This window comes from Oryctolagus cuniculus, chromosome 4 (assembly GCF_051225735.1).
Source record: "Oryctolagus cuniculus isolate XC-2025 breed Fujian yellow rabbit chromosome 4, ASM5122573v1, whole genome shotgun sequence".
Taxonomy (NCBI): domain Eukaryota; kingdom Metazoa; phylum Chordata; class Mammalia; order Lagomorpha; family Leporidae; genus Oryctolagus; species Oryctolagus cuniculus.
Window position 1 is genome coordinate 160,961,546 of NC_142870.1, and position 27,698 is coordinate 160,989,243.

Sequence of the window (27,698 nt, forward strand, 5' to 3'; positions counted from 1 at the left end):
AAATACTTCATGAAGGTAAAACCACCCTGGTTAAAACCAGTCTTCAATGTGCACTGAATGATGTGTGTGATTATAATAATATCAAGCAGTCTTGTTGGTCTGTTTTGTGCGTTGATCATCTCGGCCACTTTCCAAGGAAGATTCTAATTAACATCCCTATTTTGTAGATGAGGAACTGACACATAGAGGTTTAGTAACTTGCACTCAACAGACTTCATCTCCAGCCTCGCTACACAGCCCTGCAGCCTGGATCATGTCTTCATTTTTGTCCCACATGAATGACTTGTGCCTGCTAATAAACTACGCATTTTAATACCTTGTGGACTATCCTTCAAGTGTCTTAGAATTTTTCAGGGAGGTTGTTCGTATTTGTCTAAACCTTGCTATGTCTTTTCTCATAGTGCATGGCAGTTGTTTGATTGGCACCCGTGGCTGTTTAAAAGGGGGTAAGCTCTGGGCAAGTCCTTTAATATAGACACTGATGAATTAATGAAACAGGCTCTCAGAGGCAAGACCGAGGAGCTCATCTACGTCCTTGGTCAGTGGTGCTGTGTTCAAAGCATCAGGGCCTAATGGCTTCCCTCCTTGATGGTTTTTTGATCTAGTTTGCCTTCTCCTGCTGTCTTTGGTCTTGAGCCTTTCATGAGATTGAGATTGCTTTATATTACATTCGACTTATTTACTTAACAAACCAAATGAGAAAGCTCAATAACTTTTCAGACGGAACCCTCCAAGTCCTGAAAAATGTGGTAGTCGTGGAGAACTCAAGACACTGGGCTAATGCTCAGCCGTCAAAGACGAGTACTGTTTGCCCAGTACTAACAGGGAGATACTCTGCATGGGCAGAGGGTCCTCCGGGGAGTGTGGTTCATGCTTTCAGTCACAGATAAGCTTCCACCACAATTAGGAGTTCAGAATAAGGGACTCTCATATCCCTAGAAAACACATTATTTAGGGTTGATCAATATTTTATCTTTAAGGAAATCTGATACTTGTACAATCTTTGAAAGGAGATTTGAGCACTATTCCAGTTCTAGTGAATTGCTTCGTGTGCAGTGTTGGCCAGCAGAGGGCTTCCATACCTGACAAATGATGCCTGAACATCACAAAAGGAGCAATCTCAATATATGAGCAGTGTTTTCCTTATTTCTCTCCTGTTGTGATCATTAAAGTCCTTAGAAGATGAGTTTTTTAACTCTGGAATGCCTTTTTCCCCCTTTCCTGTACATACTAAGATATAATCAGCTCTCTTACTGTTAAATGTTAGTTGGAGTTAAGGGAATGTTATCACACTTTATAAAGGCTATGCTTCTTTTGATATTGAGCAACTGATGATTTGTAAATTCCTAAAAAAATAGAAAGGTGGGAATCTTCTATAGCTAACCTTCAGTAAGACAGTAATCCTTTTTTTCCTTTGTACATCTCATGAATTAGCTTTGTAATTCTGTTTGGTTTTAGAAACCATTCCAGAATCTTCTCAGGACCTGATTAAGAAAATGTGTTTGATTAGATACTACCCTTCAGAGTCTATTATTTTCTAAGCTTCTAGAACATGTGGAGATCTTGAGATTGTGAGAGCACACTGAGACTTGGAAGGTCTGGTCCATGACTGCTGTGAATATGGGATGAGGGAGATGATGACTTTTGGGTATGATGATGCTTGGGTGTGTCTTGCCCGTGGATAGATGCTCATGAAGCTATGAATATGGGAGTTCCCACTGGCTAGCTTGTATTTTTTTTTTAATGGCTAGTTTGTATTTTTAAGTGCCAGTGTGTGAGAGTGCAGAAGACCCTCACACTTCTCCAGCCAGGCACCTGGCACATGCTCGGTAAAGCCCTGCAAAGGTAGTGCCCTCCCACTGGGTTCTCTGTTGAGGGAGCTCTGCGGTAGTGGATGCTTCCCGTACCCTCAGCCCGATGTGGCAGATACTATACCACATTGACAGCCTTGACATTGTTGACACAAAGACCCTTCATACTGGTTGCACTTCCAACCGTTGGTTGTAGTTGGACATAGTAAAGGATTCCAAAGGGTTGATAGAAAGTGTGATTAAAAGATGTTTGTTGGCATGCAAGAATTGTGAAATATTTGCATTTCTTTCTTAAAACTTATTTCCCATGAACTTTCTGAAGAGCCCTCATATTGGCAACAAAAGATGATGTGGCAGTCAGTTGCTTTGATGTGAACAACAAAATGAACTAAACACTGGATTTACAGAATCTTACTCATGTAATAGCTTCTTGCTATTTTGGCTTTTGGTAATTTTAGTCATGTTTACTAGGCTCACTTCTAGGAGGGCACAGGAGCTCTTGATATCAACATGTATGTGATTCTCATTAGTTTTCTCCTGATTGTCTTGTATTGAATGTTTTGTCAAGTATTTTGTGCCAACAAGAGTTAATAGTAGACAACATCATGGAATTTGCATATTCTGCAGTTGAGTAATCACACCACAGCCTAACGAAGTCCACATACCTGAAAGCAGAAATATGTGTGTTGGGATATTTTGAGGAAGGTTAATGTTATATCCTCCCTAAACTTGGGGAAAAAAGTGAATCTTGTCTGAAGACTTCAGTGCAGCAACTAAGGGAGAGTCGAAAGGACAGATCTGGAATTGGGGTCAGAGTTTGCAGCGTGGAAGCAAGCTATTTGAAGACCAGGAGGAACATGAACTCTGGGCCTGGATTATTCATGTGAACTCTACGGCCACCTCAAAGATCCCTGGATGACCAGCATCAAGTTACTTTATTTCTCTGTACTTAGATTTTTCACCTGTAAAATATAGGAAAACATGGTATCTGCATCTCTGTTATCAGAATTAAATGGAATAATACATGCAAAGTATTTGAAAGATGCAGCTGCAGGTGAAGCCTCAGTAAACCCTTGTACTATGACAGCTATCTGGTTCTGTCATTTCTGTTACAGCTGTCACATTAGCTGAATCCCCATTTCCTTGTCTCCTGATTCTCAGAAAAGAAGCGCAGTACCTTATAATCTTCCTGGGAATGTCGAGGGAGATAATGGTGAACACATTTGTCATTGTGAAGCACTAAAGCAAAGCACCATGGTATTTATCATCTTATATGCATGTCTTTAGTTTTATATTTCAAAAAATATATCCATGTTAACACTGAGAAACATACTAGCGTGGTTAGCTTCTGTGAAGTATGTTAGTAGGAAGTTGACTTGGGGTGGGCAGAATTCTTAAGTGCAGTGGAAATGGCACCTCCACCTTCAAATTCTCTTATAATTTAAATGGATGTTAAATTACTTTGAGCTCTGACCTGTGGTATTTTTAATTAATCTGACAGATTCCAAGAAAAGAGTGGCCATTTATTCCTTATTGAAATTTGGGCAAGTAAGATGAGAAAGGGACTGTTCTATCAGCCAAGAGTAAGATTGGGGACAACAAGGGTAGGGAGTTGGAGATCAGTACCTAATTGCGGAGAAGAAACAATTTTTAAGCTTGAAAGATGTGGGCGGGTGTTGGTTTAACACTTGAGGCTCTTTTTCACATGTGTCTCATCACTTCTTCCATATCAGCAGGTGTCTTAGTTTACAGCCAGCCCCTCTGTCTCATTTCCCTGGTAATATTTTATGGTTTCCACACCTCACTGTGTGTTTTTCTTAGCACACTCCTTGGTCTGATTAAGTACAGAAATGTCAAGGGTCGCTTCTCCCATCATCTGAGTGACCTTGGTATACACTTGTCTCTTGCTCTGAAGTCCCTAACAAGAGGCAGAGCAGTGGAGATACTAGCAGATGTCTGACAGATTGGGGGCACGTGCAGTAAAGGCTAACCTACTTGAAAATGCAACAAAATTCATATTGCATTTTTACCTTTGGTTATCAGTACAAATTCTTTATAGATAACTTATGTGTTCATACATAGCTCAGTAGGATGTTAAATAAGTTAATTAGTAACGCCCTGTACCCTTCAGCTATGTTTTTTTTTTTGAGACATGTACTGTACTCATCATGATTTTTCATTCCTCCGTGGACTCGCCGCACAGGATTTTCTGCCTTGGAAGTCACAGCAAGTTGCTCCCATTCAAATTTAAATCTGTTGATGGCTATTGTGTATGAAGTACATATACTTCAGAAGTAAATGAGTGCGCAGAGAACTATGGATTTCTATATTTTGTAAAGTTAGAAAAGCAACTCCTGGCCAGTGAGCTTCCATAGCAGTGGATAAGGATTCCTGGTGGCAGACACCTTGCTTTGTTTTAAGCAATCACTCCTTTTGACTTTCCTGCACCTTGACTGAATTCATTCCATGAAGATACCTGTGTCTCTAGTAAGATTAACGCTTATGACCTTGGAGTAGAAGCTAAGTCAAATGCTAGGTTCTTCCTAGGTTTGCCCAAGTAATTGATTTATTGCTCCCCATCTCAAATTAAGTTTTTAAGCTTTTACTTTTTTCTCCTCTTGTAAGATGACCAGCTTTTAAGAGCAGAATGCAGTCTCGCCCCACTTTATCTCTCACAGCACCAAGTGTAGTGTGGCTGCCTCATGCTTGTGTCTTGGAACATATTTCCCAGGGTAGAGAATGAAGTGGTTGAGTGATAGTAAGAGCCTAGGAATGAGTTATTAGCCCATCACTGGCCTTTATGAGCTCCTCTGCAGTCATGTAATTAAGAAGGCATTCACAGTTTGCTTTATAGCACTATCAAAGTTTCCAAAATGAATAAAATAGCTTCATTATTAATAATTTGGATTCGTCATCTTTGACCCAAAGGCATCCCACACTGGAGACTTCAAATATTATTTTAAGCAGTTTAATGGATTATTGGACAAGTAACTAATGGATTAACAGGTCAAATAAATTAATGGATAAATTGATGTGAACATGTGGTTGAATGACTTTCCAATTGTAATTGTAACTGTAAAAGGCAGACACCCTAAGGGGGAATTAAGCAGTAGCAACAAACACCATTATCATTAGAGTTTCCGGAAGCAAGCATAACAGACAGGATGTTCTCTAATGAAACTGTAAAACAATTATAATAGCTCTTTGGAGCTTTGGTTACTTTTTTTTGTTTGGTTTGGTGCTTTTTCTACTGTAAGCAAAGGAAGAAGCTGGGTTAGTCTCAGCCAGTTGAAGTATCACAGTTTATTATAAATAACCATCTACTGCAGGGGCAAAAGATGGACAGCAAAGTAGACAATTAAACATGTGCTACATAAATATGTATAAATCTAATACCATCTGCCACATTATGCAATTTGACTCGTTGTCTTTCTATGCTTAGCACATAAATCACTTTTAAAGGGCTCCCTAAAGCAATATTCCTTATAATGATGGCTAAAAGATCTTCAGTCTTTAGCTAACAGTCTTCTGCTTCTCTTGACAAAAATAACGAAATTTGCTTTGGGGGGTAGCGAATCTGTCAACATTGCCATGTAATAAACCACCTTCAAACATAGTGGCTTGAAGTAATAACTGCTTATTGTGCTCCTGGTTGAGCACTTGTTCTGGCCTCGGTGAGTTGGGCGGATTTCAGCAGGGAGACTTCGTGGTGCTGCGGTCATCCGACAGTCAAAGCTGGGGCTGGCTAATCCCCAGTGGCCTTTCTCACATGCCTTATGACTGGCTGGCTGTTAGTGGTGATGTCACCAGTAAAAGGGATACAAAGTTCTCATTCTGCTCCAGGTTCACCCAACCTTATTCACATGGGAATCAGAGAGCAAAAGGAGAAGACAACACTCAATGTGGATGTATACTTCATGTTTTTGCTTCCTAAATGCTGTTGAACCATTGGCCAAAGCAAGTCACATGACAAGGTCCACAGCCTGTGTAGCAGCAGACTACCCAAGGATTTGGAAGCAAGGATGCATTGAATAAGAGGCCATTATTCTGATGGTCCACCATAAGCATTCAGATTTCCTATGTGCTAAGCACTTTGCTTGGTAATCGTAAATACAAACATTGGATTATACTTTATAAAAATAAGACTCTTTATAAGTAAGTTACCTGTTTACACAGAGTTGGAAAATTGTGATTTGTCATCCTGATGTAAAATTCATAGTGAGTTACTTACAGAACAGTTTGTAAACAGTGAGTTTTGAGGTTGTATAAATTCATCTATATGAATATTACACAAATGTAAAGGCATTTGTATTTGTCACATTTTTATGCATATTTCCCTCATCCTGTTTGCTTATCTATAAAGACTGTAGCAAAATTACAAACCTCTTGGAGCTGTTACAAAGACCGACAAAGCTAAGCTTAGTGCCCAACACAAAGTACTCTCTCAAAGCTCTGGGAGGAGCAGTTTGGGTGCTACTGCTGCTGTAAAATAATAGTAATATTGGTAACAGCTTGCTTCCAACAAGCGAGATTTTGATCACACAAAGCCCCAAATCTCTCTGCAGGCCAGCCATTGTTTCTTGTAATTTCTCCACACTTCTCACACATTAAATACAATCTCTGTAAAACTTGATATGTGGTTTCCCTGTCTTACCTATCAATTCATTTTAGCACACTAGAGCTTAGACACTTATTATATTCAATACATCAAATTGCCAGCTAATTTTGTTTAAAGAAGGAGCAGAGGGAGAGCAAGCAGGTTGGATTTCAATTACCCCTTCTGCATGAAGCCTTTTCTGTAATTTCCAATGACTATGATGAGGCAAGAAGTTCTGCTTCAGAGCTTTGGATAATAGATGTGGAGAAGATGTGTCCTCAGAGGGTGGTGTGTCCACGTGGACCATTGCAATTTCATTGTAAAACATAGTTGGAGCTATGCATTTCTTTCCCCGCCTAACTTGATTTGTGGCTGAGCAGCTCTATGGGCTACCCAGTGCTCACAGCTGTCAGTTAAATCTTTGATGGGACAGGTCATTATATACCTTCACCTAATTTTAAACGTAGTTGAGGGGGGTGGAACCTATCACCTAAAACAGGAATTGAAGCACTTGTGTAAATGGCTGGCTAGTAAACTTTTTGGGCTTCATTCATAGGCTATATGGACTCCGATGCAAATATTCTGCTAAAAAACAGATGTGTTTGTTTGAAAGAACATCAGGGAAGGAGGGAAGCAGTGCTGAGAAAGAGGTTTTCCATCCTCTGGTTTATTTCCCAAATGGTTGCAATAGCCAAGGATGAACTGAAACTAAGAGCTGGCAGCTCCATCTGGGTCTTCCAAATGAGTGGCAGGGCTCCAGGCTCATTGCTGTGTCGGTTTGCCTTCCCAGAGACAGTAACAGGGAGCTGGATGGGAAGCATGGCAACTGGGACTCAAACCTGTACTCTGTTAGGGGACTCTGACATTGCAGGTGGCAGCACAACCCGCTGGTCAACAATTCTGGCCTCACAAATATTCTACTCTGCTTCTGTAGTGAAGGAACTACATACAGCTGGCACCGCGGCTCACTAGGCTAATCCTCCGTCTGTGGTGCCAGCACCCCGGGTTCTAGTCCCGGTTGGAACGCCGGTTCTGTTCCGGTTGCTCCTCTTCCAGTCCAGCTCTCTGCTGTGGCCCAGGAAGGCAGTGGAGGATGGCCCAAGTGCTTGGGCCCTGCACCTGCGTGGGGGACCAGGAGGAAGCACCTGGGTCCTGGCTTTGGATCGGTGCAGCACCAGCCATAGTGGCCATTTAAGGGGTGAACAAACAGAAGGAAGACCTTTCTCTCTAACTCTGCCTGTCAAAAAAAAAAAAAAAATACATACAATAGGTGCATGAATGATCCAGAAAGAATTCTGAATCTTTTAAGTAATCGGTACATAGAGAGGAGCATCTGTTTCTTAAACTTTCAGACATTGTTATCAGTTATTTATGGTGGTGGTATTCATAAAATACTTGAGATAACTAAACCAGAAGTTCTGTTTTCTTTATGATTCCATATTTGGCCACCTTCTGTGTTCTTTACATGAGGAGATTGGATATTGATAATCGTGTACTCAACTGGAATCTTGAACTTCAGAGACCAGTAAATGAAAATCTGTTGACCAAAACTTGCTAAGTAAATGAGTTATCTTAAACATTGAAACATAAGGACATACATCCTTTGCCACCACCTACCTCAGCACCTACAAGAAAGGCATTTCATGCTAGTACTGAGAGTAGAGAAAACTTGAGATAGTCCTTTGAACTGAAAACATGGAGTGTGAGCCATTCCCTGTGTTTTCCTGTTCCTCCTGATCATCGGGTTATGAAGTCAATCCAGGTTGTGAGCTTACACTGGACTGTTTGATTTAGGGGCTGCTATCTCAACTATTTGCAAATGATGAAAATAAGAACACTTCTAAAGGTCTTTATACTTTGTCACTTGGATAGTTTTTTTGTTTGTTTGTTTGGTTTTTTTTTGTTTGTTTTTTTTGTTTTTTGTTTTTTTTTTTTGACAGGTAGTTATAGTGAGACAGAGAAAGGTCTTCCTTCTGTTGGCTCACCCCCCAAATGGCCACTATGGCTGGCACGCTGTGCCGATCTGAGGCCAGGAGCCAGGTGCTCCCTTCTGGTCTCCCATGCAAGCACAGGGCCCAAGGACTTGGGCCATCCTCCACTGCCTTCCTGGGCTACAGCAGAGAGCTGGACTGGAAGAGGAGCAGCCAGGTGCCCATATGGGATGCCAGCACCACAGGCAGAGGATTAACCAAGTGAGCCACGGTGCTGGCCCCTGGATAGCTTTCTGTTGGATGCCAAAATCATGGGTATTTTCTCAGCATTGATTGTTTACTAATTTTTATGTTGTCATCTAACTGCTAGTTACCTGAAAGAGAATAGAAATCTATCTACTGGTTCATTTCCAAATTTCTGCAGTAGGCCTTGTTGGACCAGGCTGAAGCTAGCTGTGAACTCAATCCAGGTTTTCAACAGCAGTGGCTGGAACTGAAGTGCTTGAGCCAGTATCTGCTGCCTCCCAGAATGGGAATGTACAGGAAGCGGGAATTGGTAGCTGGAGCCAAGACTTTGAACCCAGACACTCGCATGTGGGACAGGGTAAATTACCCATTATCTTAACCAGAAGGCAAAATGCCTACCCCACTTGCAGTTACTTTCTGAATCTGGCCAGGAATCTTGTGAGGTAGGCATTCATTAAGCCCTGTTGGTGTATAAGGAAACAGACTTTGAGCATGTGTGGAACCAGCCAATTTGATGTGGGCAGTCTGAGCTGGGTTTGAACCCACCTCTCCATGCCAAGGTGTTCATTGTGCTATTGCTGCTCCTATTGGCAGCAGCCTATGGCTGTGGTGAGGCATGCAGTCCTGCCATTCAGCTCAGAGCTGGACGCTTGGTTTCACCCCCTGGGCCCAGTTTATCACTCCGATGCTTTCAGGATCTTGTTCTACTGTTGCTGTGTTCTTACTTGATCAGACCCAGAGAAGGAGACTGGGAGATGACAACAGTCTACTGAGCCTAACAGGTGAGATGGCTTGAATGATAGGGCTACTGACCTTTGTGGAAGGTGGACTATGTCCTAGGTTATCTGAGTGGTATCATATTTTTCAAAACAAATCCATGAAATGGATAAAATTCTTACTCAACAGATGAGCAAACTGAAAGGAGGAGGTTAGTCATTATAATCATTCGATGTTTGTATTCTAGCTAGGAAGAAAAATGTCAGAAAACATTACATATATTTTGGATAACTAATAGTTATATATTTTAAAAACTTGTACATTATTCTAATAGGATAACCTTAGTACTTAAATACATTGGCACTAGTGATACTGTGGCGTATTTCTTAATATATTAATATAATTAATATAATAATTTAATAATTACAGCTTATTAAATGCCAAACATAAAATATCTTTTTTTTTTTTATTTTTTTTTTTATTTTTTTATTTTTTGACAGGCAGAGTGGACAGTGAGAGAGAGAGACAGAGAAAAGGTCTTCCTTTGCCGTTGGTTCACCCTCCAATGGCCGCCGCGGCTGGCGCGCTGCGGCCGGCGCACCGCGCTGATCCGATGGCAGGAGCCAGGAGCCAGGTGCTTTTCCTGGTCTCCCATGGGGTGCAGGGCCCAAGCACCTGGGCCATCCTCCACTGCACTCCCTGGCCACAGCAGAGGGCTGGCCTGGAAGAGGGGCAACCGGGACAGAATCCGGCGCCCAACCGGGACTAGAACCCGGTGTGCCGGCGCCGCTAGGCGGAGGATTAGCCTAGTGAGCCGCGGCGCCGGCCCAAACATAAAATATCTTTTTAAATGAAATGTTTTGGAACACTTTCTCTAAAATTGGTGTCCACATATGCACCTAAAGACATACATGCTCCCCAGGTCAGAAGTGGCTTCAACTACCTGGAGGCAGTGAGAATCCCCGTTTTCTGACTGTGAATAAGCTTTTGTGTTAATGGAGCTTGGATTTGTATACCAGACAGGCAGCATGCACCAGCAATTGACATTTGGAACTCTATTGGCTATTCCTTCAAAATTGAGTGGACCAAATAAAATTCGGTGATTCCATGTTAGGCGCTGACATGTTCTTACAAATCCTACATTTTAAAAGTCCTGTCTTTGAAAAGAAGCCTTCCAGTGGGTGAGAGCTGTGCAGTAGCTGCTAGCTGCTCCATTCATGGATGTCTTACACATGTGTTCCTTGGTCCCAGTTCAGCAGACACGAGAGTGTGACAGAATGAACTGGCTTGGCTCGACATCAGCCACTGAGGAAAGGTGAGGAGAATCCCATTGTATTTACTGTCATTCCAGTCATCTCTCTAAATAATGGCATTCACTCCCAGCAAAGCTGTCTATGCTATCATTAGGCTGTTGATACAGATGAATTTACCAATGTTTGAATAAACACATAATGTCCTCAAATCTTGGCTTTAATTTTTCCTCTCTATACTAAGTGTCAGCAAATATAATACTTGCAGCTTTTTTTTTCCAGCCGCTGAAATACCAACAGAAATGCTTCAGTTTTGCCATAGGCCTTTTTGAAAAAGAAGGCTTTGGGCCGGCGCCGCAGCTCAGTAGGCTAATTCTCCGCCTGCGGCACCAGCACACCGGGTTCTAGTCCCGGTTGCCCCTCTTCCAGGCCAGCTCTCTGCTGTGGCCCGGGAGTGCAGTGGAGGATGGCCCAAGTACTTGGGTCCTGCACCCCATGGGAGACCAGAAGCTCCTGGCTTCGGATCAGTGCAATGCGCCGGCCGCAGCGCAGCAGCCGTTGGAGGGTGAATCAATGGCTAAAAGGAAGACCTTTCTGTCTCTCACTGTCCACTCTGCCTATCAAAAGAAAAAAAAAAAGAAAAAGGCTTTGAAGGCCTTTGCAAATGGCTGGAAGCTCTGACACTTCAGCCAGCACTGTCAAGTGTATTTCACAGTGATGGAAGTCTACTACAAGGTTTGTTGAGCTTGTGGAGGCTCATGGCCCATCAGTGTGGTAGCCATGAGTCTACTAAATGGCATTTGAAATGTGGCTAGCATGACTAAGGCTGTCAATTTTAAATATTAATATCAACTGAATCGGAGTTAACTCCAGGGTTAGACTGAAGCAAGGATGTGCTTGTACCCCATTCCAAGTGAAGACTAAAGTGACTTGGAGTTAGAATCCACAGTGCATTGGGTGAACTATTGAAATTAAATGCTGACTCTTGGGGTAAGAGGTAATATGGATTGGTAATTAAATTTTATGTCCTTAATGTGACTTAATGATTGTTTCTATCTGTATTAGTATTAAAACAAAGATTATTTCTTGAGTCAGGGAAATTTTTGAGCACCTAATGCATGCTGGGCACTGTCGTAGGAACTGGGGATCCAATAGAAGAGAAAGTGGATATGGCCTTCATGGAGTTAATGCCCTAGTGATTGTGAAGAAAGTCTCATAAAATGATTTGAACTGCAGATTTGCTCATACTACATTGATGTTCAATGATATATTTAATGTTTCTATAATTTGCACTTTTATCTTTTATTCAACATGGAGGAAAGACAGACATAAATGCTTAATTGGATTCTGTCCATTCTGTCCAGCGTTTTGTCTTGGGTTCAGTGCAATAATGTGGAGTTGCTTTTAGAGGGTAACTTGAACTCTGTTAAAGATGCACTTTCTCAGTGTGTTGGATTCCTGGGGTCTGGGTACCCATTTCTCTGCGTGTCTACAGGAGTGTGGCCATCGCACCTTAAATTGCTCAGGAGAGGGAGGGAATCACGGCTCTGCCTTCAGCTTCTCTTACTGCTCCATGGATCACGGCCAACCTCAGCTGTGGGTGCTGCTGTGTGTGGCCAGATGACCTCTGAGATGGTGGGTCCTGTGCCCTGGGCTCCCTCCATATGTTGTCAGAGCATAGCTGCTCTTTGTAGCTAACTTGGCCCCAGCTCTGCTTTCCATAGGTCTACAACCTCCCAGAGACCTAGCTGCGACTCTGACCAGGGTGGCCCACCTTGTAGCTCTCTGCACGGGGCCATTTTATCCTCCTCATGGCCGATTGTTCTGATCCAGTTTTTTCCCAGAGTCCCAGCTGGTTTCCACATCCCTTCTCAGAGTATGGGGGACTTTGTGGCTTCCTTGCAAATGACAGAGGAACTGATGCTGGGTTCAGAAAGCTAAACGTGACCTCTGCTTCAGTCTGACCATGCTCTGCCACTGTTGGCTTCATTGTACTTATTTCCTGTGGGAGGCTGGGATGCAGTGGTCAGGGAGGCCACCTCCTTTGCCAGTCTTGGGTGGGAGGCTGGATGCCTCCATCTTTGGTTTTGCTTTCTGCTTGGAAAATATTCTCGTGGAGAGAAGAAAGATCTGAGCACAGGGGTTCAATGGTTCCTCATCTTTGTGTAATTCCTTGGCAGTGTAGATTTAAGTTTTTGTCCTCTACTTAGCTCTGGTCTCTATCAGTAGCTATTAGAAATAGTTCATAAAATGTTGGGTCATTTAGTTCAGGGATGCCAAACCTCTTAAAATGTATGAAAGCCCCATCCTGCAACACAAATGATAGGACTTCAAGAAATGTGGAAAAAATGACTTACCACAAGTTTATTTTCCTGCAAAAGTCTTGAAATCCATGCATAGATATTTACAAAACACATTTTCCATTAACTTTGTGGCTTTTTAAGAATTATTTGAGAGGCAGAGTTAGGGATAGAGATAAAGGTCCTGCATCCACTGGTCCACTCCCCACATGGCCACAATGGCTGGAGCTGGGTCAATCGGGAGCCAGGAGCTTCTTCCAGGTCTCCCACGTGGGTGCAGGGACCTGTGGGGAGCAACTCGGACTAGACTAAGTTACTGGAATTAAGACTTATTCTATGCATCTGCTCTCCCACAATATGGCGCTGAGAAGGGAGAAACAGCTTCTACACAGCTGCCTCCAGTTCAACCAATAAACTGCAGGACCTGCTCCTGATTGGAGGAGAGCAGCGTACTCGGCGTGTGGGTAGCAGAGTTGGGATTGGTGGAAGAGGACTATAAAGGAGGAGAGAGACAACATGCACCAGGAACATCTATCTGAAGGAACACCTGTGCAGCCCCCCGAGAGAGCCGGCCGGCGGTGTGCCGCTCCCCCACGGAAGTGGGGAATGTGGCAGGGGGAACCGCCCTTCCACGGAGGTGGAAGGGACGGTAGCCAACCCGGGAAGGACCAGCAGCCAACCCGGGAAGAACCAGCAGCAAACCCAGGGAGGGCCGAGCAGACAAAAGAACAGCGCAGGGTCCTGTGTCGTTCCTCCACGAAGACGGGGAGCGACAGGGACCCACGCATGACACTTAGGGCATTCTTCTGCTTTACCAGGCCATTAGCAGGGAGCTAGATTGGAAGGTGGAACAGCCGTGACCTGAACTGGTGCCCATGTGGGATGCCAGCTCTGCAGGCATCTGTTTAACCTATGCCATAGTGCCGACCCTTTTCCACAAACTTTTTTGAAGATTCCATGTTGGATCAGCATTTATGACTTTGACATGTCCTTCCTGAGATTTGCATAAACATACATCTTAAAGTTATTGAAGCCTGTCACATAACACTTTGTACACAAACACAAATACTTAATGTATGCAGAATTTTCCAAGAATGTAGTGACCAAATGGAGGTTTTGATTTTATTGATAAACTTACACACGTCACTGGAAGCAATGCCACTCTTGGTATCTGAGTTACCAATGAAACACACATGTTCTAGTCAGCCTTTGCATCTGTCGCATTCCTGATACTGCATATAGGTGTACACTCCCGCCAACCTTGTTATGTTTTCTGTTGGATTTGGCCCTGCAGAAATGCATACTAAAGCAACGATCACGTTTGTTTTCTTAACCCTCATGTTACTGTGGGTGAACTATTTAGTTATTTTAAATTGAGGTTTGTGATCAGGTTCTGTTTTCGATGAATTTAGTTTTAGATGTCTTAGAAATATCTGTTAGAGGCCCGTGTTCTGCTTCCCTTATGAGACCTCGGCCTCATATCTTAATCAAGATGCGAGCAAGAGAGCCATTTAGAACACACGGGGGCTGTTGTTCCCTAGCCTTGAAATAAGATCCTAATGAATACGAAAGATGATTCAACTATGGGATAAATACAATTACCCCCCAAAAAGACATGTAGACATAGGCAATGCAATAAAATAAATGAAATGAAAAGAGCAAGCAATTTCCGATTAATTTTCTGTTTAGTTTTCATTTTTTATGTTTCTCACTAATTCTAATTTAGGTTGTGATGGAACTGTTCGGCTGTTGGTATCATCATTGTAGATTAATAAAATTATTTGGGAATGCAATTTAGCTATATAATCCAGAGTCATTACAATGTGCATTCCTATTGATCTGGTAATTCTTTGTTGAAAATTTAAGCTAAGCCAAGCAAAAGGGAAGAAATAAACCAAACAAATGGTGTTCATTGCAGTGGAAAAATAACCAGAATGGCAAAGAACAGTTGGAAATGTTAATAAATATAAAGCAATAGCAACATGGAAGCAGGCATAAAACCATATACTACAAAAATACGTTTGTGACTGTTCATTTGTTCAGTTAATACTTATTGATTACATACCAGCAAGATGCTCTGTTTGGTTCGGGGGATGTCAGAATGGGAGAATAGGAAAAGGAGAAATGTGTGGGATAGTAAGCTTTTAAAAATTCACGCAGCATCTTTAACTTTGAGGCATTTTTATATCATAAAACATTGCTTTTTCTTGATCTTATTTATGTGTGGAATCTAAGTCAAATATGTAGACACAGTAAAGCAGTGCTTTACTGGGGAAGGGGAAGGCTTGGTCAAAGGACTTGAAGATTTAGGTAGGATAAATATAGAAGTAGAATATACACCATGAGAACCGTAGTTCACAATATAAGGTTATTTCAGAAAGATTATGGAAAATAGTATTATGAGAACTTTTTATGCTGAATGTTTTGGAAATAGAATTTTCGGGGCCAGCAATGTGGTGTTGTGGGTTAAAACTCTGACCTACAGTGCTGGCATCCCATATGGGCGCTGGCTCTAGTCCTGGCTGCTCCACTTCCATTCCAGCTCTCTACTATGGTCTGGGAAAGCAGTGGGAGATGGCCCAACTTCTTGGGCCCCTGCACCCACGTGGGAGACTTGGTAGAAGCTTCTGATTTTGGATTGGTGCAGCTCTGGCCATTGTGGCCATCTGGAGAGTGAACCAGTGGATGGAAGACCTCTCTGTGTCTACCTCTCTCTGTAACTGTCTTTCAAATAAAATCTTCTAAAAAAAATTTTCCTTCTCAAGCATTTTCTGATGGACTTTTAAGAGTACCCTTGTGCTACATCATAAACTCAAAAGTTGCTCAGACTTCAGATGCTACAAAAAAGAATAAGGAAATAGATAGGTTTACATTCTCCCTGTGATAATTGCTTCACTATGCACTCAAACATGTTGCACAGGTAAGATCTTTAACCCACAGAAAACATAAGTTTATAAAGCAGTCACCTGTAACCTCCCATGTTGAGCTGAACTTGTCACCATCTGAGTTTGGGCACGTGGCTTGTACCTGCTGAGGTCGGCTCTGTAACTTATAAAATGGGGCTTTGACTTTGAGACCGTATCATTCAATTGACTCTGCAAATGCCTTCAATACATTTTTGAGTCTGTCTTTGCCATATTACAAATTGTCATCTCCAGTTAATCACCATTACAGCTAGCGTGGAAATGAGGGGTTGTTAGCAAATTCCAGGAGTTAATTTTAGTTTTTCCATGAAATTCAGTGGGGCATTGAAACTGTGCGTGAGCATCTGGTAACTTTAACACGTGAACCTGCTCCACTTACATTAGTGCCCAGCATTTTGCTTGTGGTTATTCTTGATGAGAATATTTCCCAACTCATATTTGTTATTTAATGAGATAGTTGCTATGGCTTTTTTTTTAAAAAAAAAAAAACTTGAAGGGGAAAAGCAGTGCAAATATTTGGTTGAACTTGTTGGATAATGGGTGATTTTACTCAAAGCAATTTGAAGAGTTTACCTTTTGGGAAAATTGAATCATGATCCAACAAATCAAAAATACATGTCAAGAGCCCTTTGATTTGCACTTTCAGATTAGCAAAATACAAATGTGTTGGCTTCTCTGAAAACAGGAGTATGTTGGTCTCTTGTTTCTAGAAATTTCATATTTTCTATTATGAGGCGTGCCTTTTCCAGAACAGTTACTCTTCTGTACTTCACACAGTAGCTACAACAGCTGTGTTAATTAAATAGATATGTCACAGCACTGGGGCCGGTGCCTGCTGTGACTCGGGCAGCCTCCAGCCTCCGCGCGTGGCCGTTTCCCCCTGCAGTTGGCTTCCCAGGCGAACTGAAAGGGCAGGGCAGAGATGCAAAGAGAAAAGTGATGAACTAAAAACACGGACTTAGCACTCATCTGTGTCTACATTAAATATGCCATCAAATATTTATGGAATTAAATATGAGTGTGTGTTTCTCTCCAGCCGTGGAGTATTTGAATATAATTCTAAGAGCCATGGGCGAGATCACCTAGAGTGGTGACAAGCTAGTTAAGTGCAGATGTACAAATTGTGCGATGCTGATTACCATGGAGTAGTGCTGGTTGACTCAGGATGTTAGTAGAAATGTTTACGTGTTCCTGCCCGAAAATAAAGCTGGAAATACGGAATTGATTAAAAATATGAAAACTACATAGGACATGCTGGATTCCAGAAAACACGTCAAATATAGTAAAAATGCAAAATGTGTATATATGTGTAATTTATTCAGTATTCCCATCCAAATTCCCAGCTTCCATGTCTCCTTCAAAAAGAAATCTGTATCAGGCAGATTTAGATGAAGGATCCAGAACATGGAAATTATTCAGAAACATAAAAAAGGCCCCATTCTGCAGTACTTCTTGCTCGAGTTTTACTTTGACCAAAATTAGTCTTGGCTGTTTGTTGATTACTGGGATTAATGTCCAAATGGGTTTTGTGGTTTTAGTTAAAGAAATATTAATAGTAGTTAATGTTGTGTCGCTGAAATTTAATTTGTCTTCTCTGGATTCTGCTTGCATAATGCTATTTTTTGTTCTAATTGATTCATAAAGATCATTAAACAAGAGAATAAAAACAATTTGTAGTTAATTTCTGGGAGAGTGCAGCGTGTGTGTTTTATGGTTCAAATAACAGATGTTATTTCAGAGAAGCTAAACAGTACTGTAACTTCCCTGGAAATCCACGGGGTGATTCACACGGCAGCCTTGCCTGTGAATGCCCAGTGGCTGTGCAGTGAACTCCTGCCCCCTTTGCCGAAACGGCAGAAAAGCAAACCTCAACAGTTCCACCTCTCTGTGGTTCTCTAAGCTTCAGCTGGGTAAAGATGCCAAAGGCAGCCCATCAGAACCTCGGGACCTAACTGCGGTCCTCTGTGTGTTCGGGAATCGGACTGTTCATAAAGATCGGAGCACATCAGTTGTCTCTTGGAAAATAATTCAGACTTCAATGTCCAGGTTTTAGTACTACTCACGTTAACTTTGAAGAGATTACTGGTCAAGATTTTTGGCCAGCAATAGTGTGTGTGTGTAGACACATCTATATGGCACAAAATTCAGAGGAACTTGTTAAGGAAAATGAACCTTTAGAAATCTTCAACTAATATTGGGCTGCAATTTGTAACTGAAAGTTAACATCTATTTTCCCACCCCACCCCACCCTTCCCCATTTCCCTAATAAAACGCTTTGAGGTAAAGACTGAGATCAGCTAAGGCACAGGATGGGTCAACAAGAAGGAAGTCAAACAGGGAAATAGCTTACTGACCATGGCAGGGAGATCAGGAAAGAACAGGTTCTTGAAAAGTAGACATGATGTAGAGCGGGAGGTAATGGCCTGGAGGGGCAGGTGGAATCAAGGGAAACGCATGTTGCGGGGAGAGTGAGGAAGGAAGGGACGATTGCTCTGATGGGAAAGGTTGCACTATTCACTTGCCTTGGGGCGATGTAATGAGTATATTGACTTTAAGACAAGATACTGAAATCTCCCTTGAGAGAATGCCTAGGTAACAGCCAGGTTTGAGTGAGCTATGGAGAGGTTTAGCTCTAACTACTGGTGGAAGTAGAAAAGATGGCTCAAGTTTGACTCCAAATACTTGTAATCTTTATTTGAAAGGCTGAGACAGATTACATGTGCTGGCTTATACCCCAGATGCCTGCAAAAACTGGGGCGAGGCCAGGCCCAACCTGGAACTGGAAACCATCCAGGTCTCCCATGAGTGGCAGAGTCCCAACTGCTTGAACTCTCATGTTGCTTCCCAGGGTTTGCATTAGCAAGAGGCTGGAATGTAGAACATGAAGTTGGGTAGTCCAGTAGAGGATGCCTGGGGCTTAACTGCCACACCAAACACCTACCCCAACTCCACATAGTTGTAAAGGCACAGGTTGAAAACTAGGTAATAAACTTGAGTTTTTGCTTCACAAACGTGTCCCAGCACCATCTCTGGACGCTCCTGCCCCCCAAACAGATATAGGCACAAACTTCTCACATGCATGTGTGCACATGGACAGATATGTGCACATATCCACAAGTGGAAGTACTGAAAAATGCAAATAACAGAACAAGACAATGTAGCTTCTATACTTTTGTCATAAATTTTATGAAGTTTCACTCCATTTTTCCTAATTATCACCCTTGGTTGTATTTGGAACATTCTACAATATTACAGAACTTGAGAGATGGTCTTAGGAATGATGTAATTATCCTATGTGATACACTTAACTAGGGCATTAGAAATACTTGGGGCTTGCGCCGTGGCACAGTGGGCTAAGCCTCTGCCTGCAGTACCAGTATCCTGTATGGGTGCCAGTTCTTGTCCCAGCTGTTCCTCTTCTATCCTCTCTGCCTGTGGTCTGGGAAAGTAGTGGATGAGGGGAGTGTTTGGGCCCCTGCACACATGTGGGAGACCCCAAAGGAAGCTCCTGGCTTTGGATCGGCTTCGGGAGTGAACTAGCAGATGGAAGACTTTCTCTGTCTCTCCTCTGTTTGTAGCTCTGCCTCTCAAATATATTTCTAAGTCTTGTCTTTTTTTTTTTTTTTTTCACAAAAATGTTCCTATCTCTGGATCACTTGTGTGATACTATCCTCCATGGATACTTATGTATTACCTGTATTTATATATTTTAAAAATATGATTAATGCAAATCTACTTGTTTGATATTTGGAATAGCAAACTAAAGTGAAAAGCATGCCAGGAGATTAGAAGGCATGAATGTAGAGATCTGTAAGTGAATCTGTGCTTTTCAAGGTCAAAATGGCAAGTTTTAATAAGCAGTTTTTAAAATTATATAGTATTTGAGCTACAGTCCCAGATGCCTAGAAAAATTTTACATCACAGTCTGATCTACCACACTCAAATACTAATTTGAATGCATTGAAAGTACACATTCCCTGTAGAGTTAAAGACTGATCCCACTGCACTCCTTCCCTTTGATCTACAAGTAGGTAATTATAACCCTAAAGTTGGTTAAAATACTTTTGGTGCATGTATTCATCTTTATAGAATTGGCTAATTATACGATTCTTATGTTGGAAAAATTTACATTAAGATACATTGAACAATATGAAATTATTCTTACCTGTAGATCTAATTCAACTGTTAAACTTCCATGTAACAGGAATCTGTTATGTGATGATACAATTGATTCATTTTTCTGTTGATGGTGACCGATTACTTTTGAGGTAATTCTGAAGTCTATTTCCTATATCTAGCTCTTACATGTTACTTCAGTGATATCAAAACATCTGGACAAAAGTAGATGCCAGCCGTAAACAAGTGCCAAAGGTGTGTAAGGCATGCAAGTGCTCTAAAGTTGCCCACAGGCGAATACCTTCAACTCAGAATATTGCACTGTAGGGAAAAAGCCAACTACCCACTTAGAATTGTCTCTAACATCGTATTTTCTTCCTCACTAGCAATATGAGAATTTCTGTTCTGCATCACTATGATCTATTGATATTGCAAGATGACTTAATGTTTCAAAGGTTTGAAGTCTCTCTCCTTGATGTTGAATGTTTCTGGTTATTGGTGAGGTCAAATGTCATACCATGTATCTAATAACCACCTAGGATGTCCCATCTGAATTATGTATTCCTATTTTCTCTTTTTCTATCTACACTTTATTTTATTGTGTTGAATCCTAGACCTTTATGATTACTTGCAAATATGGGTACGCAATCCAAAGCTTGATATTCCAGATTTTTTATTTTTTAAACATTTATTTGGAAGTCAGTTACACAGAGAGAGGCAGAGAAGTTTTCCATCCGCTGGCTCACTCCCCTGCTGGCTGCCATGGCCAGAGCTGCGCCGAACCAAAGCCAGGAGCTTCCTCCTGGTCTTCCACGCAGGTGAAGGGACCCAAAGACTTGGGCCATCTTCCACCACTTTCCCAGGCCATAGCAAAGAGTTGGATTGGAAGTGGTGCAGCTGGGTTTCAAACCGGTGCCCATATGGGATGCCAGCACTGCAGGCGGTGGCTTAACCTGCTATGCCACAGTGCAAGCCCCTCAGCTTTCATTATAAACATAACTTTATTAAATTTAATGTGACATAAATGAACTTAGACTTTCTTGTATAGTTTAAAAACTTTGTTTCTATTTTTAATTCCTGATTTTTTTTTAAAGTCATTTGTTTAGTGTGAAGGCCATGTTAGAAGCTTTCTTTCTTTCCTGCCCTCTATCTACTAGTTCACTCACTAAAAGACCGCAGCTGCCAGGGCTGGGCCAGGACAAAGCCAGGAGCTTCTTCCTGGTCTTGCAAATGGGTGAAGGGTCCTGAGCATTTGGGCTATCTTCCTTTGCTTTGCCATATGCCCTAGCAGGGAGCTGGTTTGGAAGTGGAGCAGCAGGGACTTGAACTGGCACCCATGTGGGATGCCAGCACTGCAGGCTGCAATTTACCTGCTATACCAGAGAGCTGGCCCCCATCTTGACTTTTTTTTTTTTTTTTTTTTACTTGATAGGTAGAATTGGAGACATAAAGGTCTTCCTTCCGTTGGTTCACCCTCAAATGGCCGCTGTGGCTGGCGCTGCGCCAATCTGAAGCCAGGAGTCGGGTGTTTCTTCCTGGTCTCCCATGCGGGTGCAGGGCCCAAGGACTTGGGCCATCCTCCACTGCCCTCCCGGGCCACAGCAGAGAGCTGGACTGGAAGAGGGGCAACTGGGACAGAATCCGGCGCCCCATCTCGACTTTTTAAGTGCAGTATTACTGAGATTGAATTTGTTCTGTTAAATTTCTCTCCTAAGTCACATTTAAACATGCTCAAGCTCTGTATTGCTGCTGATATTCTACTTCAGTGCTACCATGTCTCTGTCACTGCTTTAGTTTTAAATTTCATTTAAGGTAAACTTGATAAATTTCATATATATAGATTTAGGATCATAGTGATCATTTCTATCCTACCCTCCCTCCTGCCCACACTCCCACCCTTCTTCCCTCTGTTTTTCCTACTATTTACTTTTTAATTTATTTGAGAGGCAGGGTTACAGACAGAAGGAGAGACAGAAAGGTCTTTGATCCACTGATCCACTCCCCATATGGCAGCAACGGAGCTGAAATGATCAGAAGCCAGGAGCTTCTCCTGGGTCTCCCATGTGGGTGCAGGGGCCCAAGTGATTGGGCCATCTTCTATTGCTTTCCCAGGCCATAGCAGAGAGCTGGATTGGAAGAGGAGCAGCCAGGACTAGAACCGGCACCCGTATGGGATGCCGGCATCACAGGCAGATGATTAACCCACTGCCATGGCGCCATCCCCATCCCACTTTTAATTTTTACAAAGATCTATTTTCAGTTTACTTTATGCTCATATTAACCCTATATTAAGTAAAGAGTTTAACAAATAGTATGAAGTAGAAAAAAATCACTGTTCCTCAACAGTAGAGACAAGGGCTATTAAAAATCACTCCATCTCAGATTGTCAATATTATTCCAATACATTACATTTTAGGTACTTTATTACCACAGATAAGGTATGACATATACTGTCTCCTGGGGACTGGCTCATTTCACTCAATATAATGGTTTCCAGTTGCATCCCTTTTGTTGAAAAGGACAGGGTTTGAATTTTGAGTATTTTATATATATATAAATGCCAAAACTTTCTTACCTAGTCTGCAGTTGATGCACATCTGGATTGATTGCATATCTCAGCTAGTGTGAATTGAATTGCCATCAACATGGGAGTACAGATCATTCTTTCAAATGCTAATTTCATTCTGTCTGGGTAAGTTCCCAGGAGTTGGATTGTTGCCTCATAGAGTATATTTTAAGCTTTCTGAGGGATCTGCATATTGTCTTGCACAATGGCTGTACCAGTTTACATTCCCACCAACAGTTGATACTAGGGTATGTTTTTCACCAATCCTTGTCAGCATTTATTGTTCGTTGGATTCTATATGACAGCCATTCTAGTTGGAGTGAGGTGAAACCTCACTGAGGTTTTGATTTGCATTTTCCTGATGGCTGGTGATCCTGAGTATTTTTTGATGTCTGTTGACCACTTGAATTTCTTCCTGTGAAAAAATGCCAGTATAAGTTCTTTGCCCATTTCTTAACTGGATTGTTTGCTTTGTTGTTGAGTCTCTTGAGCTTTTATAGATTCTGGATATTAATCCTTTTCCTTTATCAGTTGCATAGTTTGCAAATTTTTCTCCCATTTTGTTTGCCTTTTCACTTGGCTGAGTCTTTGGCAGTGCAGGAGCTTCTCAGCTTGGTGTAATCCCAGTTTTCAATTGTGGCTTGGATTGTGCTTCTGGAGTCTTTTCCAAGAAGGCATTGCCTATGTCAATGTCTTGCTGAGTTTCCCCAATGTTCTCTAGTAATCTCTAGTAATCTGGTCATAGATTGAGGGCCTAATCCATGTTGAGTGGATTGTTAAGTAAGGTGTAAGGTAAAGATCTTGTTTGCTCCTTCTGCATGTGGAGATGAGATGCAGGTTTCCCAGCACCATTTGTTGAGGAGACTATCCTTGCTCCAGGGATTGATTTTTGGCTACTTTGTCAAAGATGAATTGGTTATAGATGTGTAGATTGATTTCTAGAGATTGTATTCTGTTCAGTTTGTCTACATGTCTGTTTCTGTGCCAATACCAGGCTGTTTTGTTTATATCTGCCCTGGAGTATGTCTTGAAATTTGATAATGTAATGACTAGCTTTATTTTTGTTGTGTATGATTGCTTTAGCTATTGGGGGTCTCCTGTGTATCCATATGAGCATTAGCACAGCTTTTTCTAGATCTGAGAATGTCATTTGTATTTTGGTTGGGATCACATTGAATCTGTTTTCAGCAGCATGGACAATTTTGATAATACTGATTCTTCCAATCCATGATCACAGAAAATTTTATCATTTTTGTGTCTTCCTCTATTTCATAAATGTTTTTAATTTTCATCATAGAGCTCTTTGACTTCTTTGGTTAAATGTATTCCAGAGTATTTATTTCCTTCTGTATTTACTGTGAATGGGGTTAATCTTAGAAGTTCCTTCTCAGCCATGGCATTGTCTGTGTATGCAAGGGCTTTTGATTTTTCTGTTTATTATAAGTCCACTTTACCAAACTGTTTCATAGTTCCAAAATTCTCTCAATGGAGTCTTTTGCATATCCTATATATAGCATCATGTGATCTGAAAATAGGGATAGTTTGACTTCCTCTTTTTTAATTTGTATGCTTTTGATTTTTTTCTAATTGCTCTGGCTAATACTTACAGAACTATATGAAAGTAATGCTGAATGTGGGCATTCCTGTCTTGTTCTAGATTTTAGTGGAAATGCTACCAGCATTTCCTCATTCACTATTTTGCTTGTTATGGGTTTGTCATAAATTACCTTAATTGTGTTGAATTTTCTTTCTATACCCAATTTGCTTAAGGTTTTCATCATGAAAGGGTATTGTATTTTATCAAATGCTTTCTCTACATCTATTGAGTTAATTGTATTTTTTTTTTTTGTTCTTTGGTTTGTTAATGTGATACATCACGATTACTGATTTGCAAATGTTGAACCATCTCTACTTACCAGGGGTAAATCCCACTTGGTCAGGGTGAATGATCATTCTGATTGGTTGCTGGATTCAATTGACTAGTGTCTTGTTGAGGATTTTTACATCTGTTCACTGGGGACATTGGTCTGTAATTCTTTTTCTGCATTAGGAATTAAGGTGATGCTGACCTCATAGGAGTTTGGCAGGATTCAAAATTCCTCCTTTCAATCGTTTTGAATAGCTTGAAAATAATTGGAGTTAGTTCTTTAAATGTCTGGTAGAATTCAACAGTGAAGCCATCTAGTCCTAGGCTCTTCTTTGTTGGGAGGGTTTTTATCACTGAAGTTCTGTCTTGGTTATTGGTCTGTTTAGGTTTTCTGTGTCTTCATGACTCAATTTTGGTAGATTTTGTTTCCAGGAATCTATTTCTTCTAGATTTCCCAGTTTGGTATACAACTCCCTGTAATTCCTGATGATTATGATTCTTTTTATTTCTGTGGTATCTGTTGTTAAATGTCCTTTTTCATTTCCAATTTTATTAATTTGGATCTTTTCTCCTTTATTTGGTTAATTGAGTCAATGGTGCATCCATTCTGTTTTTCTTCAAAAAACCAGCTCTTCATTTTACTTGTGTTTTGTATTTTTTGCTTCAATTTTGTCTATTCTCTAATTTTAATTATTTCTTTCCTCCTAATTTTGGGTTTGGTTTGTTTTTCTAGGTCCTTGAGACACATTGATGATTCTTTTATTTGGTGCCTTTCCAATTTCTTGATGTTGGCTCCAATCGCAATAAATGTCCCTCTTAACACTGCTTTTGCTGTATCCCATAAATTTAGTTAGGATGTATTGTCTCCATTCATTTCCAGAATACCTGATTTCTCTTCTGATTCTCTTCATTCAGGGGTATGTTGCTCTGTCTTTAAGATTCTCTAGATCATATGCAAATACATAAATTGTTGATTTCCATCTTCATTCCAGTTTGGTTGGAGAAGATGCATGGTATGGTTTCGATTTTTCTTTAATTTGCTGAGACATGTTTTATGGCTTATCATACGGTCTTTCTTAGAGAAAGTCCATGCACTGGTGAGAACAGTGTGTATTCAGCAACTGTGGGGTGAAACGTTCTGTAGATGCCAAGTTAGGTCCATTTTCTTCTTAGTGTTGTTCAGTTCTGTTTGATTTTACATCTAGTTGATCTGTCCATTACTTAAAGTAGGGTGTTGAAGTCCACCATTACTACTGTACTGGAGTGTATGTCTCCCTTTATATTCATTAACATTCCTTTTACATAGCCAGGTGCCTTGTAATTGGGTGCATATACATTTATTATAGTCACATCTTCCTGTTGAATTGACCCCTTGATCATTACATAGTGCCCTCCTTCATGTCTTATAACAACAGTTTTTATGTTAGTCTATTTTGTGTGCTATTAGGATGGCTATACCAGCTCTTTTTGGTTTTTGTTAGCATGGAATATCTGTTTCCATCCTTTCACTGTCAGTCTATCTTTTTTGGTGAGGTGTTTCTTATAGGCAGCAATGAGATTTTTTTTTTTAATCTATTCAGCCAGTCTGTATCTTTTAATTGCAGAATTTAGGCCACTTACATTCAATGTTACTCAAGATTAGTAACAACTTGGCCCTGCTATTTTTTTCATAAATATTCCTATTGTTGACTTCCATTTTCCTTTGTACTTTTACTGGGAGATTTTCTGCCTTCACATTCTTTAATAATGATGGCCATCTTTCTGTGTTTTTGTGTATAGCACATCCTTAAGCATCTTTTGTAAGGCTGGGTGTGTGGTGACAGTCTTTCAGTTTGTTATGGAAGGTCTATTTCACCTTGATTCATAAATGAGAGCTTTGCAGTGTCAGTATTCTGGGCTGACAGGTTTTTTTTTTTTTTCCTCTTACGAATTGGCTAGGAGAGAATGGCAAGATACATTCCTAGAGGGTTTCTGATGAGAAGTCATGTGAGTCTAATTGGAGATGATAGTTTTTTGGTATTAGCCCATGCACATTTTAGAAAATCTTTGTTTTACTGTGGAGAGTTTGACTACAACGTGTTGTGGTGAAGATCTTTTCTGGTCATGTCTACTGAAGTTCTATGTGTTGCTTCTTATACTTGGACATCCCTTTCTCCAAATTGGGGACATTTTCTATAATTATTCCAGTAAAAAGGCCTTCTAATCCACTTTTTTTTCTTGCAGGAACTCTTAAGTATGTTGGGTCATTTGACAGTATCCCATAAATCTCCAATACTAATTTTTAGTTTTCTAATTTTTTTTTGGCCTGACTAAAATTTCCAGAGATTTGTCTTCTAACTCAGATTTTCTTTGTTGTACTTCACCAAGAATGTTCTTAAGCATTTCCACTCCATTTTTTATTTGATCTATTGTATTCTTCATTTCTAATATTTCATTTTGATTTGTCTTTAAAATCTCAATTTCATGAGAAATTTTCATGTCATGTTATGAACTTAACTAATGGATTTGCTTCTGATTGCTTTTGAGTAATCCTATGATTAATCTTTTTGAATTACATTTCAGGCACTACCTCAATCTCTACATCTTCACATTCTAATATTGAAGTGTTGCTGTGTTTCTTAGAGGGCATCATGTTGTCTTTATTCTTGAATTTCTGCATTTTTTAAGCATTTGTGGAGATACTTGGTGTTTTCTTTTCCTCTGATGGCTTTTATCTTTGAATTATTCCTCTGTGGCTTAGTGGATTGTCTGCACATCGAGTGCATACCCAGAGATGTGTGATGGGTGTGGCCTGGGAGCTGTGATCAGTGCTCCAGTGTGGGGCAAGTATCTATGGTGACACCCAAGTTGGGCATTGTAGATCTCTTCTTGTTACTGGAAGGGAGGGCATGGTCATCTCTGTTGGTGTTATCACACCCATACCTCCTCTCCTCTAAGGTTATCAGTTTGTGGTGTTAGCCCCCAGTGCATGCAACACTCATCCATGCCACTATATGAACCAAAAAAAATGATCTATATGATCCCCACTCTGAGCACAGACTACACTGCAGTGACTCACTCCAGGCAACCAGGGAAATGTGAGCATGTGGAGCTGCACAGTGATTGCCAGAGACCCAGATATACCCTGCACCTTCTCCTATAGCCACAGAGTCACCATAGTCTCAGCTCACAAGGCTCCCACAGTCACTAGGTACAGAGGATCTCCACTCTGCCAGCCCGTCCGGTCCAAAGAGAGGTAAACTTTCCCAGAGCCAGGTGCCTGCAGCCTTGAGCCTTGGACCCTGTGGTATATTGGAAGGCTGAGGGCACCCCACAGCCTTATGTGGGTACCCGGATCCCAGTCAATGCTCTCAGCTAGTCTCAAAGTCACTGG

At 41.1% G+C, this 27,698-nt stretch overlaps 1 protein-coding gene across 19 annotated transcripts in view; it reads left to right on the plus strand.

Moving 5' to 3' along the window:
* The window catches only part of RARB (retinoic acid receptor beta), a 794,145-nt gene that overhangs the window by 120,934 nt on the left and 645,513 nt on the right, over positions 1–27,698 (plus strand). Inside the window, exon 3 of one of the 19 annotated variants that reach the window (XR_016233341.1) lies at positions 21,325–21,697. The exons of the other annotated variants lie outside the window; for them this stretch is intronic. The gene's annotated coding sequence lies outside the window, so the exon portion shown is untranslated. Of the gene's footprint in view, positions 1–21,324; positions 21,698–27,698 lie in introns of those variants that run through there. 19 annotated transcript variants of the gene reach the window in all.